General features: G+C 40.3%; 1 long non-coding RNA gene across 4 annotated transcripts; it reads left to right on the top strand.

The window, feature by feature from the left end:
* Nucleotides 1-6,414: 6,414 nt before the first annotated feature.
* Nucleotides 6,415-14,611, top strand: LOC128621221 (uncharacterized). Of its 4 annotated transcripts, none has more exons than XR_008388251.1 (7): nucleotides 6,415-6,545; nucleotides 7,386-7,648; nucleotides 10,485-10,648; nucleotides 12,326-12,583; nucleotides 12,813-12,931; nucleotides 13,382-13,667; nucleotides 13,907-14,611. It is a non-coding gene; the product is annotated as an uncharacterized LOC128621221 (long non-coding RNA). The 4 variants fall into 4 exon arrangements; XR_008388248.1 differs by lacking the exon at nucleotides 6,415-6,545 and adding an exon at nucleotides 6,639-6,674; XR_008388249.1 differs by lacking the exon at nucleotides 6,415-6,545 and adding an exon at nucleotides 6,669-6,946.
* The last annotated feature ends 132 nt before the right edge of the window (nucleotides 14,612-14,743 follow it).

Consider the following 14,743-nt stretch of genomic DNA (forward strand, 5'->3'; position numbering starts at 1 on the left):
ACATAAACATAGAAAAAAGATACGGACCTCTCATCACTTCTTTACTGACTTGCTTTGATGGAGCTGCTGGACACAATCAAGGAAAAAAAAAAGTCAAACTCCTGCAGGAAATCTTACAAAAGTCATCAATGTAGAGATTTCTGCAGCCAACGTTGAACTTCAAGAACATTGTCTTTTTTTTTTTTCAAACTAAATATGATTCCAAGTATCTTACAGTACAACATAGTTCATCAATATCTACTACACACTGCTGAAATTTTTAATGCTTTTCAGAAGGTTTTGGAGCACCTGCTTGCTGAGTCTAGCCTGCAAGCTTATTGAAAGACTCTAGAGAGCATTCATGCTGGTGAACAGGAGTCTCAGCTGCTGGGGTCCATGAAATACAGGAACCTAACAATATTCTCCACCTGGAACAAAAAAAAAACATTGATGCATTTAATCTGAAATCATGTTGTGGCCTACACAAAACATTGGCTATGTTTCTATAGTCAGTTTACATTGTTAATATTCTTACCTGAATCAGTGCACATTTTTACAAAACACCTCAAAACTCATTTTTATAATCTTGTTTTTAACATAACATAGCTGTTAATCTCTATAACAAGAGGAAATCAACAGAGAAACTAATTAGGACCTAAACAGGGCCATCTGATACAATCAGGGTAACAACCCAAGGGGCAGAGACAGGAGCAGGAAGTGACATAAACACAAGAACAGGAGTCTAAAGCTATCGTAAGCACAGACTCACACAAACTAGACAGTTGAAGTCTGGAAAAAAGACCAGGTCATATAGTGTGTAGCGTTAGCAACAAGTTAACCATTAGATATGTTCATGAGACCTCTAACGTTGATAATTAGCTTCTCAAAACACTGATTAGTAACTGTGTAGGTATATTAATTGATCTAAATTCATTCCTGCTATAAGCTAATGTAAAAGAAGAAAATGAGAACTTTGCACTATTTAAAGTTTGCACGGACATGTTGTTTAGACGTCACTCTGTAAATGGGGAAGGAAGTGTTCATAGAGAAGACTAGCCCAAGCTAGCAACAACAGCTAATGCAGCTTCACACTTACATTTATCATACTGTCTACATGCCTGAAAAGAAAAAGAAATAAAAAGAAAAGAAAAATAAAAGACTCGAAATACCTCCTATATGCCAGTTCACCTAAAAGAGGCGTTTAGCATGCAGTGTAACTTTGGAATGTTCCCATAATGCACGTCTGCAAGCAAAAAAACCTAAAAAACAAAACAATAATAAAACATTTAAAAAGTGTAATTTCTAATTAGTCGTTATAGAAAAAGATTGTATATTGATTAATATGGGTCTTTTTCGCCTCTACAACTGTTCCTGAAGATGTAAAGGTTTTTATTTTTTTCCCCATCTACCATGATTGAAAAGTGTTGTCATTATCCGCTCCATAAATAGCTTCTGTTGGATTTTGTCTGTTGGTGCATGATTAAGGCTGAGCAAAGTGGCCTCTCCCGAAATGGGCGAGAGCCATGCCTTACCAAGCACCTATACCCTGCAAACAATCCCAATTTTGCATGTTTTGCTCATCTCTTTTGTTGTTTCTTTTCCCCCCACTTACATTTCACAGTATTTTGGACAGTAACCACATATAAGTTAGTTATTTCTCTAGCACTTTTGAAATTCTTAAGTTTTGTTTCTATTTATCTCTGTACTTACTTGGCATAAAAAGAGAAACCCTTTATTAATCACTTCATTTATGTGATTATAGATGAAAGGTATAAATCGACCCCCTTCTCCACACTCTGAGCGCCTGACTCATTCATACACAACAACACCTGGAGCACAAGAAAAGGGAAACACTTTAAAACACCAAACACACCCCTTTGAAACAGTTCTTGCTGAAAGATACATGAGTATATCAGTTAATGCATTAAAGTTGTTATATTCTGTACTGTATATTGTTGGTGAGAAATTTGTGCAGTTTTACTCTAAGAATGTCCATTAATTGATTTATATTATTCATATCAGTTATAACCTGAGAATTCTTTACTGTAGCTGAAAGTACCAGAGTTACCCAAAATCATCATCACAGCACAACCAGTGCTCCTAACAATGAGTCACTCATTTATATAGAACAGTAATATCACACTTAGCAACTAGATTTAAAATAAAGCCTATTTATCATGTTTATTTTCTGCAGAACACTAAATTCTATAAGTTTATCTCAGATTTTGCCCTTTTTTTTGTTAGATTTGTCTTCTCTACCAACATTGCAATCCACAACTAATGAAAAAACTGATTCAGGTTAGTTTTTAATAAAGCATTTTATAATTGGCATTTAATGCACATTATATATCAATTTTGAATTGTATTATTACAGAGGTTCTCAACCTTTTGTAACTAAAGCATCCTCTTCACCATATATATATATATATATATATGGAAAGTATTCATAGCGCTTCACTTTTTCCACATTTTGTTATGTTAACATTTAAACTAACTGTTCCTCAGTGGTAGAATGAGCTTCCAACCTCAATCCGAACCGCAGAATCTCTCACCATCTTCAAAAAAACAGCTAAAGACCTACCTCTTCCGTGAACACCTAACCAACCAAAAAAAAAAAATTAAAAATTACACCTCTACTCTGCCCACTTTGCCTCTTCTGGAACTCAATTAATGGATCTTGTATAGTAGCACTACTTGTATTGTTCTTTGCTTGATATATCGCTTTGCTTGTATTTTCTCATTTGTAAGTCGCTTTGGATAAAAGCGTCTGCTAAATGAATACATGTAAATGTTACAGCCTTATTCCAAAATGGATAAAATTCATTATTTTCCTCAAAATTCTACAAACAATACCCCATAATGACAACGTGAAAGAAGTTTGTTTGAAATCTTTGCAAATTTATTAAAAATAAAAAAAGTACATGTACATAAGTATTCACATGTACGTAAGCTCTCTCTCCGTCGCTCGCTCTCCGTTGCCTTCTCTCCACGTTCTCTCTCTCCGTCGCTCTCTCTCTCTGTCTCTCTCTCTCCACTCTCTCACCTAATAAAGGTGACTTAAAAGTCAGTCCACTCTCTCTCTCTCCACTTCCTCTCTCTCTCTCTCTCTCTACACACTCTCTCCACACTCTCTCCTCTGTCTCTCTCCACACTCTCTCCTCTGTCTCTTTCCACACCTCTCTTTCTGTCTCTCCACACCACTCTCTCTCTCTCCCCACACTCTCTCTCTCTCTCCACACACACACTCTCTCTCTCAAATGAGTGTGAAAGCGAGCAAGTGCGTGTGTGTGTGTGTGTGTCGCGGTGAAGGAGCATGGCGGCTCAGAACACATGGCTGTGTGAGAGTTTGACTCGCCGGCACACTGTGAGAGTGGTGTGCAAGGCGAGTGTAGAGGACTGTGTGTTTGCGGTAGGAGAAGTGGTGGGGCATGAGAACATTGCGATAGGAGTGTTTGTGAATGACTTTGATAGGGCAACAAACTAGTGCAGAAAGGAATTGTACTTAATAATGAGCTTACGATGGTTCTTCCCTAAGTTCTCAGTCCAAAAAGATTATATTGTCTAATGTCCCTCCTTTCATCTCCGATGAGATAATATCCAAAGAACTGTCTCGATACGGGCGACTGGTCTCCCCCATAAAGAAAATCCCCCTTGGCTGTAAGTCCCCTGGTTAAGCACTTAGTGTCTTTTAGAAGAATGGTTTTTATGATTCTGAAAGATGGAGCAGAAGAATTAAACCTAGTGTTTAAATTCGGTGTAGAAGGTTATGGCTACAGCATTTTTGTATCTTCGGACGCAGATATGAAATGTTTTAAATGTGGTAAAATAGGGCATCATGTCCGGGCCTGTCCTGAGAGACAGAGTGACCCCGGTGTTTCTGAGCGACCAGGGCAGGATGTAGCTGGGCCTGCTGGAGCCATTCGCCCTGCGGCTGCAGTTCAGCCCACTGCTGATAGCCCCAGAGTGGCTGCTTCACCGGAGTCCAGTGAGAGCGAACCCCAATCCCAGCCGGTAGCCCAGGAACCCACGAGGGCTACACCAACCCCAGAGAGGCCCTGCTTGACTGAAGTGGCTCCAGAGAAGTCCTGTTGCCTGAACTAGAGAATCCTTGTCTGACCGATAAAGACGCAGTGGATTCTGGTGCAGAGCTGGAGATACCTGCGCTGGCAGAGGCAGGTACAGGGGTACAGAGCAGTCACTCAGAAGCACCAGTCACTACGCCGGGGGATGGGGGAGATGTGGAGATGGAGGACGAACCCATGTTTAATGTACCGAACAAGAGGAAAAACGAGGTAAGGGACAAGGGAGCAAACAGGCCAAAAGAGACACTAAAGTAGACGAAAAAGAAACAGACAGTGATGATTACATGCTTGCCTGAACTGACTCCGAACAGGCCTTGCTTGGCCGAACTGTAGAATCCTTGCTTGACCGATAAAGACACAGTGGATTCTGTATTTTCTTACGTTTATTGCATGAGTGGAAATAATATTCTTATTTTGTGAGATTTGAGTAGCCTACTGTTTTTTTTTTCTGCAGAGTGATGTCCAAATTATAAGTGACTGTTAATTTAGACCATCTGGTGCCCAAACCCCATTAGTAAGGTTTGTTACCTTACTTGTCTAAATTAACCATCACTTATAATTTATAATTTGGATAACTCAGCAGAAAAAAACAGTAGGCTACTCAAATCTTACAAAATAAGATTAGTGTGTGTGTGTGTCTCCTAACAGCTCAGTGCACAGACAGCAGTGGAGGACAGTGAGATGATCTTTACTGAGATGATCAGCTCCATGGAGAAAAGGCGAAAATTTGAAGGAATAAATCTCATTTAAATTCCACACCTAGAGAATGTGTTTTCTAAAATAAAACGCTGATTAAACATCAGACACAAATTTTATCACTTTAAACTGTTTCTGTCTTTTACACAACCTGATTTTTCCTTCTCCATTTTGTTTCTGTCTCCACAGCTGCAGCAGTTCAGATCATTTTACCCTCAGAACCAAAGAGAAGAGAAGATTTTCTGAAGTGTACGTGTAACCTTTAACCTGCTAACCTTTAACTCATCCATCCAACCATCTACTCATCCATCCATCCATCTACTCCAACAATCCAACCATCTACTCCACCCATCCATCCATCTACTCATCCATCCGTCTACACATCTATCTCCTCAGCCATCCCTTCATCTACTCATCCACTAAACACTAATTATACACAAAACACATGAAAAATATAAAGCATTAATCAGGAAAGCACTGATATTCTCTCTTTACTTTAATACTTAAGGGGTATTATACTTAAGGGAATTTCTTGAGCTGTTAATCTGATCTCTTGCGCTCTCTCTCTCGCTCTCACACACTTACACACTGGCTGAGTGATTTAACATTTTAACCTTTTAAATATTACAAGGTTTTATGGCACAAAGTTTTAAATATTAATTGTTTAGTATTTTAAAATCAATCATAGTCTGCACTCTAGTACCGTGTAACTTCTAGAGTTTAAAACAGGCTTTGTCGAGTCAACATCAAAGTTCATCCATGGCTTTTATACTTCTATATATCATTGTTTTTACAATAGAAAAGTCAGTGAAAAAATGGAATTGAAAACAACAACAAAACGGGACATTGATTTTCCCCCAAAATCCTCAAATGTCCAGTTTCTGTGAGCCTGTGCCCATGACAGCCTCATGTATGTATGGGCGGGGTTTAGAGAGAGGGGGTGTCTGAAACACATATGTATGGGCGGTTTTTTGAGAGAGAGAGGTGTGTCTGAAACATGTATGTATGGGAGGGGTTTAGAGAGTTAGACAGGTGTGTCTGAAACACGTATGTATGGGTGGGGTTGAGAAAGAGAGGGGGTTTCAGAAACACGTATGTTTGGGCGGGGTTTAGTGAGAGAGAGGTGTGTCTGAAACACGTATGTATGGGCAGGGTTTAAAGAGAGCAAGGTGTGTCTGAACACGTATGTATGGGCGGGGTTTAGAGAGAGGGGGTGTCTGAAAGCCATGTAAAAATGTAAAAATACATTTTTAAAAAAAATACATGTAATAATTTTGTTCTTGTTCATCTGAGGATAATGCCTAAGAAAGCCATGTCATGTCACTGAGATCAGTACAGAATGTTTATCTGCTTACAGAGACACAAACATGTTCTTCTGTTCAAGGTTCGTCAGTCCAAGATCCTAAAACAAAGCCTGTTTGAACTGCCTCAAACTGCTTCTTATCGGCACACAGAATTATGTCATGCTCTGCATTTCATATATATAGTAGTGATTTAGTACAAGGGCTTCAGAGCACTCTCATTATTCCTGCTTTATTCTATCCTGTATTAACCATCTTTCTGTAATAAACCTTTTTACATTCAGAGGACGAGTCTGCAAGTGTTGTCTAATTTCCACAACAATTTGGTGTCCGTAGGTGGGCTGCGCAGGTCTTTTCAGCTTTTCTGGACAAAAAGCAAACCGGAGGACGCTCGAGGAAAGTTTCACCCTGAAGTCCATGTTAACACGCAGGTGGTTTGTCCTTTGTGGTGCAGAGTGAAAGACCAATGTAGCCTTACCACTGACTGGTAGGAAACATCAAGAATTTAGAATTAGAATTAGAATTAGAATTTTATGAAGTGATCATGTGTTGCTGAGATAATAAATGAATAAATAAATAAAAAGAAGGGAAGAGAAAACGGTCCTGCCAAATTGGTGTATGTGGATTCGCCATCACAGATAAACTCTTTTACATTCTTAATGTTTGCTCTATTGAACCTATAAGTTATATGATTAACTGAAAGTCTAGAGATTTGGCACACATTTGGAACCTTTCTGTCTGTGCACGAAAATGCGTATTCACTTGATTTTAATAGCATGTTAAATTGATTAAAACTTTGAAAGTTATAGGAGCTGTGAAAGAAAAAATATATAAATAAAAAATATGGGAAAAACATGTAGCAAAGCACATCCTGTGACACATGCTATGGTATGTATAGGGTGCTCATATCCATCCATCCATCCATCTTCTGTACCGCTTAATCCTTTTCAGGGTCACGGGGATCCTGGAGCCTATCCCAGGGAGCGGGTGCTCATATGTTGGTCCTAATATCATGATTATGCGTGTGAATTATGGGGAAGGATGTTTAAAATATGATGTATGGGTTAAAGAATGTGCTTTCCCAGTAAAAGGTAGTTTTAGCCTCAGACAGTTAGAACAACTGAAACTTTCTATATTATATATATATATATATATAGAGAGAGAGAGAGAGAGAGAGCGAGAGCGAGAGAGAGAGAGACCCCTAAAACAAAGCACAGTTTTTGGCTGACTGGAAGGCATTTGCTGAATGACAGAGCGAGGCACATAAAAGAGCGGAAAAAAATGTCAGGCAGGGCCCTCATCTGATTCTCAGTGTGCTAAATTGCAGAAAGCCGATCCTGACCTGGACTCCACCCCACCGCGACGCCCACAGCCGGTAAGGAGGAAGAAACCTGCAGTTTCAGAGGAACCTGCTCATGATGAAGCGGCCCAGCCTATGCCACTCTATCCGAGCCTGTCAGAACTGAGCCACCAACCCCCACCGAACTATGCTCCAGCGGACTTTTTTGCATTTTGCAAGAAACTCTCCAGAGCAGAAGCGAACTGATGGGCAGAGCTAAGGGAAGGGTGAGGCACCTGGAAACAGAAGAGGTGACATCAGACACCCAAACTATCAGTTAGCTCACAAAGAACAGGAATATATGCACACACCCACATCCAACATTAGTCAGACTGACAATTCACAAATGTCTGAACTAGTCATGATCCTTAACCTTTTAAAGTATAATGCCTCTCCTTTTACATATATCTCTTGTAATTAATGGACAAAGTGTAAAATTCTTGGTAGAATTCAGGAGCAATGTATTCAGTAATAAAACACTGCGAATTAAAAGAATCCCCAAAAACGAGTTCACGGTCACTGCACTCCATGGGTGTAACAGGACATTCAGTATTAGACCTAATTTTGTCTTCATGTCCAGTAAATCTACTGGGCAGTGTGTTTTACAGTTAAATTTGATGTCCTCACCTCAAGGAGTAACAATAACTGATGACTCATCTTTGGGAGCTCCATTTGTTAAAGAAACAGAGCTCTCTGTTTATCAATGGTCCATGCATAACAAGCCTAGAGCCTGTGCTCGTTTGTTGACGTTGGCACATGATAAGATGAAGGACAACTATGTTGATTATGCTGTCCTCTGCCCTTCATTGCACAGCGCAGGTGCATGAAGGAAGAGACTTTAATTTTGAGAAAGAATTTTTTATGGATATCCCAGAAAGTGAAGAGCTGTACCTACAATTGCATTTATTCATTTAGTAGACACTTTTATCCAAAGCGACTTAAAAATGAGAAAATACAAGAAAACCTATACTGGTGTGACAAATTTAGTGCATGTTCAGTCAAACTGAGTGACACGCAGTTGCATGTATTTTTTGTCCCAGAATCAGCGCCTCACGTCTCATTAACCAAAATAAAGAACAAACAGTAGAAACATGTGGGACTGTGGGTCAGATTATGTGAGATTGGGAACAGAAACCCACCTCCAACATGTGATACAGCCTGATGCTGGGAGTTTATAAAAAATTATTTCTGGAAATGTGAAAGGTTAACCTGGATGTAATATGTCATGACAAGGGAATATTTCTGAAGCTTGGGACAAGCCCTACACCCCTAGAGACACACCCACAATTGAAGAAGGTGCCTCTCAGGCTGTGGGCCCAAGGGAAACATGATGTAGGTCTGATTAGAAGTGTACCACCAGTCATGATCACACCCAAATCTGACTTTAGGCCCAGACAATCTCAATACTCTCTTAAATCAGAAGATATTGAGGGCATTAGACCAGATTATTGAAAGCAGGGGTCATTGTTCCCTGCCCAGATTCACCGGTGCGCACCCCAATATTTCCACTAAAGAATGCAAGAAACCCCCCACAACCTGATGAATGGAGATTTGTACAAGATTTGCAAGCAGTTAATGCAGCAGTCAAACAGAGAGCTCCAGACGTGCCAAATCCTTAAACTATATTAAGCCAGGTTCCAGCAAATAGCGAATGGTTTTCAGTCGTAGATTTAGCTAATGCATTTTTTCAGTATATCTCTTGATAAAGCAGTCAGTTTTGGTTTGCATTCATATTTGACGGACGTCCTAACACTTTCACTTGCTTGTGTTAGGGGATATTTTGCTTGTATCTTTTCTCATTTGTAAGTCGTTTTGGATAAAAGCGTCTGCTAAGTTAATAAATGAATGAATAAATGAATATTGAGAGTCACTATTGATATACAACCAAATAATAAAGGACAGCTTAGCACTTCTACCACTTTCTCCAGGGCACAGTGTGAAACTGATACCATTAATTTGTTGCACCATCTTGCTATGGAAGGGCACAATGCCAGTCTCTCCAAATTCTAGTATGTACAAAAAGAAGTGACATTTCCTGGGTCCTGACATTTCTGGAAAAGGGAAAGAAACTCTCCGCTGAAAGAGTATCTCCAATCCAGAAGATTCCCAAGCCTCTGACGAAGAAACAAGTTCTCTCTATCCTAGGTATGGGTTCGTATCAAAGATCTTTCATTCTAAACTACAGCATTCTAGAAGCACCACTCAGAGAGATGGCATATGCAACAGGTTGGACAGCTCATTCTCAGGTAAGTTGGATCCAGTCGCTGCAGTTTCCCGTGTGTACGTGCAGTAGCAGCAGTTGAGAAAGCTGTGGTGGCATCCAGAGACCTGATATGTTACTCAGAATTGATCCTCTGGGTTCCACATAAGGTGTTGTTACTCCTACTTGTACAGAAAACCTCACACCTGTCCACCTAACGGTGGCTGCACCATAACACTATACTAATAGACATGCTGAATGTCACTATAAGACGATGTACTGTCCTTAAACCTGCTACTCATCTTCCAACAGAGGGAGACAAGGAACCACATGATTGTGTTGTACTGACTAACGACCTCTGATCCCCTAGAGTCAACCTGAAAGATGTTCTATTGGAAAACCCAGATTTGATCCTTTTTTGTGGACGGGTATGCGTCATGTGACTCAGAGATGGGCAAAAATCGAGTGGGTTATGCAGCAGTGACCGCACACGAGACGGTCTGTCAGGAAGTGTCCCCTCAAACTTTTCAGCACAAGCAGCTGAACTGTATGCCCTCATAGAGGCATGAAGACATGCTGAAGGATAGTCAGTAAATATCTACACAGACAGTAGATATGCCTTTGAGGTAGTATATGATTTGGGGACAATTTGGAAACACAGGAACTTTCTGACGATTTCAGGAACACACATAGCCCACCACAAACTAGTCTCTGAGCTGCTGGATGCAGTCCTACTCCCAAAACTATTGCAGTATGCAAATATGATGCACACAATAAGAAATTAGACCATGTTTTCCTAGGAAAGCTTGAGTGGACAGTGCAGCAAAGCAAGCAGCTGCATCTATGGTCCCAAAACACAAAAGAAAATTATCACTCCTTCTTTACAGCTTTCAGACCTCCGATTATGAGCTACGGATGAGGAAAAGGCTGTGTGCCGCAAAGCAGGCTGCACGGTTGTTGACAGAGTTCGGCGGTGCCCCCATGGCTGTCCTTGTCTTCAAAGTTGACGCATGGCAGGGACCATGCGTCAAAAGGTGGAATGATAGCTGCGGTAAAGCATTGATTTCTCTAATTACTCTATACAATTTTTTTATTTATTTTGTTTACGCTGCTTGCGCAACTCATAACATGGATTGAGGTTTGAAGGTAGAGAAGGCCACGTCCCTACGTCCAAACAGGACCTTTGCGGTAGCAAAGGTGTTGCTTAGAGAAGTAATTCCTAGATGGGGAACTCCCACAAAAAAACTCCAGTGGCAATGGCACACCTTTTGTGAGCCATGCCCTTAAGTAGGTGGGTGAATATTTGGGTATTGACTTAAAGCAGCACTGTGCATATCATCCAGCTAGTGGTGGGGCGGTAGAGAGAGAAAATGGGACACTAAAAACAGACTGAGCAAATGCGGTTCTGAAACAGGCTTAGGATGGGTTTAGCCCCTTTGGGATACTGTTTGGGAGACTTCCACATACAGGAATCGGACCTGTGACAGCTCCTCTTCCCGACGCTGCAGTATGTGAGGAGGCAGTGTTCAATTACTGTGCAACTTTGTCCTCTGCTCGGCACTCTATCCACAAGCAGGTAAAGGCAGCGCTTCCAGGTCCAGCCACGGGCCCGCTACATGATCTGAAGCCCGGAGAGTGGATCGTGATCAAGGACTTCCGCAGGACCAGGTGGAACAAGCCACAGTGGTCTGGGCCATTCCAGGTTCTTTTTGTCACTCATTCAGCAGTGAAAGTCAATCAGAGAGCCACATGGATGTGTGTGAGCCACTGCAGGAGGGTGCCAGAGCCAAGCACTGAGCTGGATAAGATGGGACAGCAATAGGAGAACTAGACCATAATTCTCTATCAAGAGGCCTCTAGGAGGACCTACGCTCACGAGCAACGATCTGCATATACACACCCACATACATGACACACTGCACTCAAACACACATTCTCACACCAATTGGTATCTAGTAGCCTGCGAAATCACGGACATGTAGTCTTTGGAAAAAATGTTGACGACACGGAAACTGTAATCTTAGGAGGACTGAACTTCATTAGTGCGTACTATATAGCCACGTGACCAGGACAGAGGTTAGACGACGTGACTTTGATACTGCACCTCTTACGCCCCAAAGCTCCCTGACCACAGACTACTGTTGCAGAATAGACACAAATCATTAGATTTTGACCTGCACATCCACTAATACATACAAACCTATTCCTAATTGTACACCCTTCTCCTGGTATAGGTTGTATCTGTTAGTAAGCCCTGTCATAGAAATAAACTTACAAATCACTGGGACCGTTCCCGACAACACTGGGGGTCCGGGTGTAGACCGTTAAGCTGGAAAGATAAACCAAAACGTGATATTGAAGTTTATTGGGTGGAAGACTTAATGATCAATCATGCCAATCACATCTGTGCAGCAGAAAGAGTGCATGATGCGCACACTTTTAACCAAATTTAGTATTTAGCTGATCGTGGTGATGGGACTAAGGCGATATGATTTCTATAGGTCCCACATAAGCCCACGAAGTTCTCTAGTAGACTATTGCTGCAAATTGGATTACAATTAGTGACAATTAATAAGTCCTAACACAGTACAAAAAAGTCCTAACAAATTCCTAACAATCCTAACACTCATGGGGAAAACAAAACGGGGCAAAGCAGCCATTGGTTAAAACTTAGTCATGTGACAAAGCATGTGAATAATTTTTTTTTTTTTTTTTTTTTTTTTTTAAGACAGCGGGACCATTTGTCCATTATGGTCCGACTGGCCTAATGAGGGATGGGGAGATGGCAGAAGGAAGTGACGAATCAGGAAGTGACAAATCAGGAAGTGACAAATCAGGAAGTGAGATGAGGTTTGAAGAAGATGGCGGAAGAGTTAGGAGTGTATGGAACATAGTACGATCGAGAAAACAGGGGAAAAAGTGAAAAAAGAAGGTCTGGCACAAAGGATTTTTTTTTTAATGGGTTGGTTAGGTGTTCACGGAAGAGGTGGGTCTAGCTGTTTTTTGAATTCTCAGGTTATAACTGATATGAACAATATAAATCAATTAATGGACATTCTTAGAGTAAAACTGCACAAATTTCACACCAACAATATACAGTACAGAATATAACAACTTGAATGCATTAACTGATATACTCATGTATCTTTCAGCAAGAACTGCTTCAAAGGGGTGTGTTTGGTGTTTTAAAGTGTTTCCCTTTTCTTGTGCTCCAGGTGTTGTTGTGTATGAATGAGTCAGGCGCTCTGAGTGTGGAGAAGGGGCTCCATTTATACCTTTCATCTATAATCACATAAATGAAGTGATTAATAAAGGGTTTCTCTCTTTATGCCAAGTAAGCACAGAGATAAATAGAAACAAAACTTAAGGGTTTACAAAAGTGCTAAAGAAATAAGTAACTTATATGTGGTTACTGTCCAAAATACTGTGAAATGTAAGTGGGGGAAAAACAAACAACAAAAGAGATGAGCAAAACATGCCAAGTTGGGACTGTTTGCAGGGTATGGTGCTTGGTAAGGCGTGGCTCTTGCCCATTTCAGGAGAGATCATGTTGCTCAGCCTTAATCAAGCACCAAGAGACAAAAAGTCAACAGAAGCTGTTTATGGAGCGGATAATGACAACACTTTTCGATCATAGTAGACAAAAAAATAAAAACCTTTAAATCTCCCTAAACAGTTTTACAGGCTAAAAAAGATGTATACTAATCACTATTTTCTATAACACCTAATGAGAAATTACGCCTTTAAATGTTTTGTTATTGTTTTTTGTTTTTTTTGCTTGCAGAGGTGCATTATGGGAACATTCCAAAGTTACACTGCATGCTAAATGGCTCTTTTAGGTGAACTGACATATAGGAGGCATTTAGAGTCTTCCATTTTTCTTTTCTTTTTATTTTCACGCTAACTCTACATGCTATATGACCTGGTCTTTTTCCAGACTTCAGCAGTCCAGTTTGTGTGAGTCTGTGCTTATGATAGCTTCAGACTCCTGTTCTTGTGTTTGTCACTTCCTGCTCCTGTCTCTGCCCCTTGGGTTGCTACCGTGATTGTAAACAGATGGCCCAGTTTAGGTCATAATTAGTTTCTCTATTGATTTCCTCTTGTTGCTACATGTTATAGAAATTAACAGCTAGAATGTTTTGTTAAAAACAAGATTATAAAAATGAGTTTTAAGGTGTTTTGTAAAAATGTGCACTGATTCAGGTAAGATTATTAACAATGTAAACTGACTATACAAACATAGCCAATGTTTTGTGTAGACCACAACATGATTTTAGATTAAATGCATCAATGTTTTTTTTTGTTCCAGGTGGAGAATATTGCTAGGTTCCTGTATTTCATGGACCCCAGCAGCTGAGCCTCCTGTTCACCAGCATGAATGCTCTCTAGAGTCTTTCAACAAGCTCTTGCAGGCTGGACTCAGCAAGCAGGTGCTCCAAAACCTTCTGAAAAGCATTAAAAGTTCAGCAGTGTGTAGTAGATATTGTTGAACAATGTTGTACTGTAAGAGACTTGGAATCATAGGGGCTGATATTTAGTTTGGAAAAAAAAGCCAATGTTCTTGAAGTTCCATGTTGGCTGCAGAAATCTCTGCTTTGATGACTTTTGTAAGATTTCCTGCAAGAGTTTGACTTTTTTTTCCCTTGACCGTGTCCAGCAGCTCCATCAAAGCAAGTAAGTAAAGAAGTGATGAGAGGACAGTATCTTTTATTTTTCTATGTCTGTTTATGAGGACAAGCTGCAGCTGCAATATAATGACCCATCTATTTAACATGACTGCAATGTCTTTCACATCCTGCCTGGACATTTCCCTTTCACACCATTAGAGAGAGCCCTTTCCTGAATTTTAAAAGCTCTGCTTCATTTACCGTGATTGTTTCCTGTTCCCATGCTATATAAAGCATGTGAAGTGTTTAGTAATGTAGTTTAGTTGGTGTTTGCCTGTGAATTGTCTTTGCCTCTTTCCTAGTGCTCCTGTTTTGATGTAACATCTGATTGATATTTTGTCCCTTCATTGCCTTGTGATTTTTTTCTGGATATTATTTTGGATTCTCCTGCTGAGTGTGAGTTTATGACCTGGGGAAAATGCATATTCACTTGATTTTCATAGCATGTTAAATTGATTAAAACTTTTTGAAAATTATAG

Source organism: Ictalurus furcatus, chromosome 2 (genome assembly GCF_023375685.1).
Source record: "Ictalurus furcatus strain D&B chromosome 2, Billie_1.0, whole genome shotgun sequence".
NCBI lineage: Eukaryota > Metazoa > Chordata > Actinopteri > Siluriformes > Ictaluridae > Ictalurus > Ictalurus furcatus.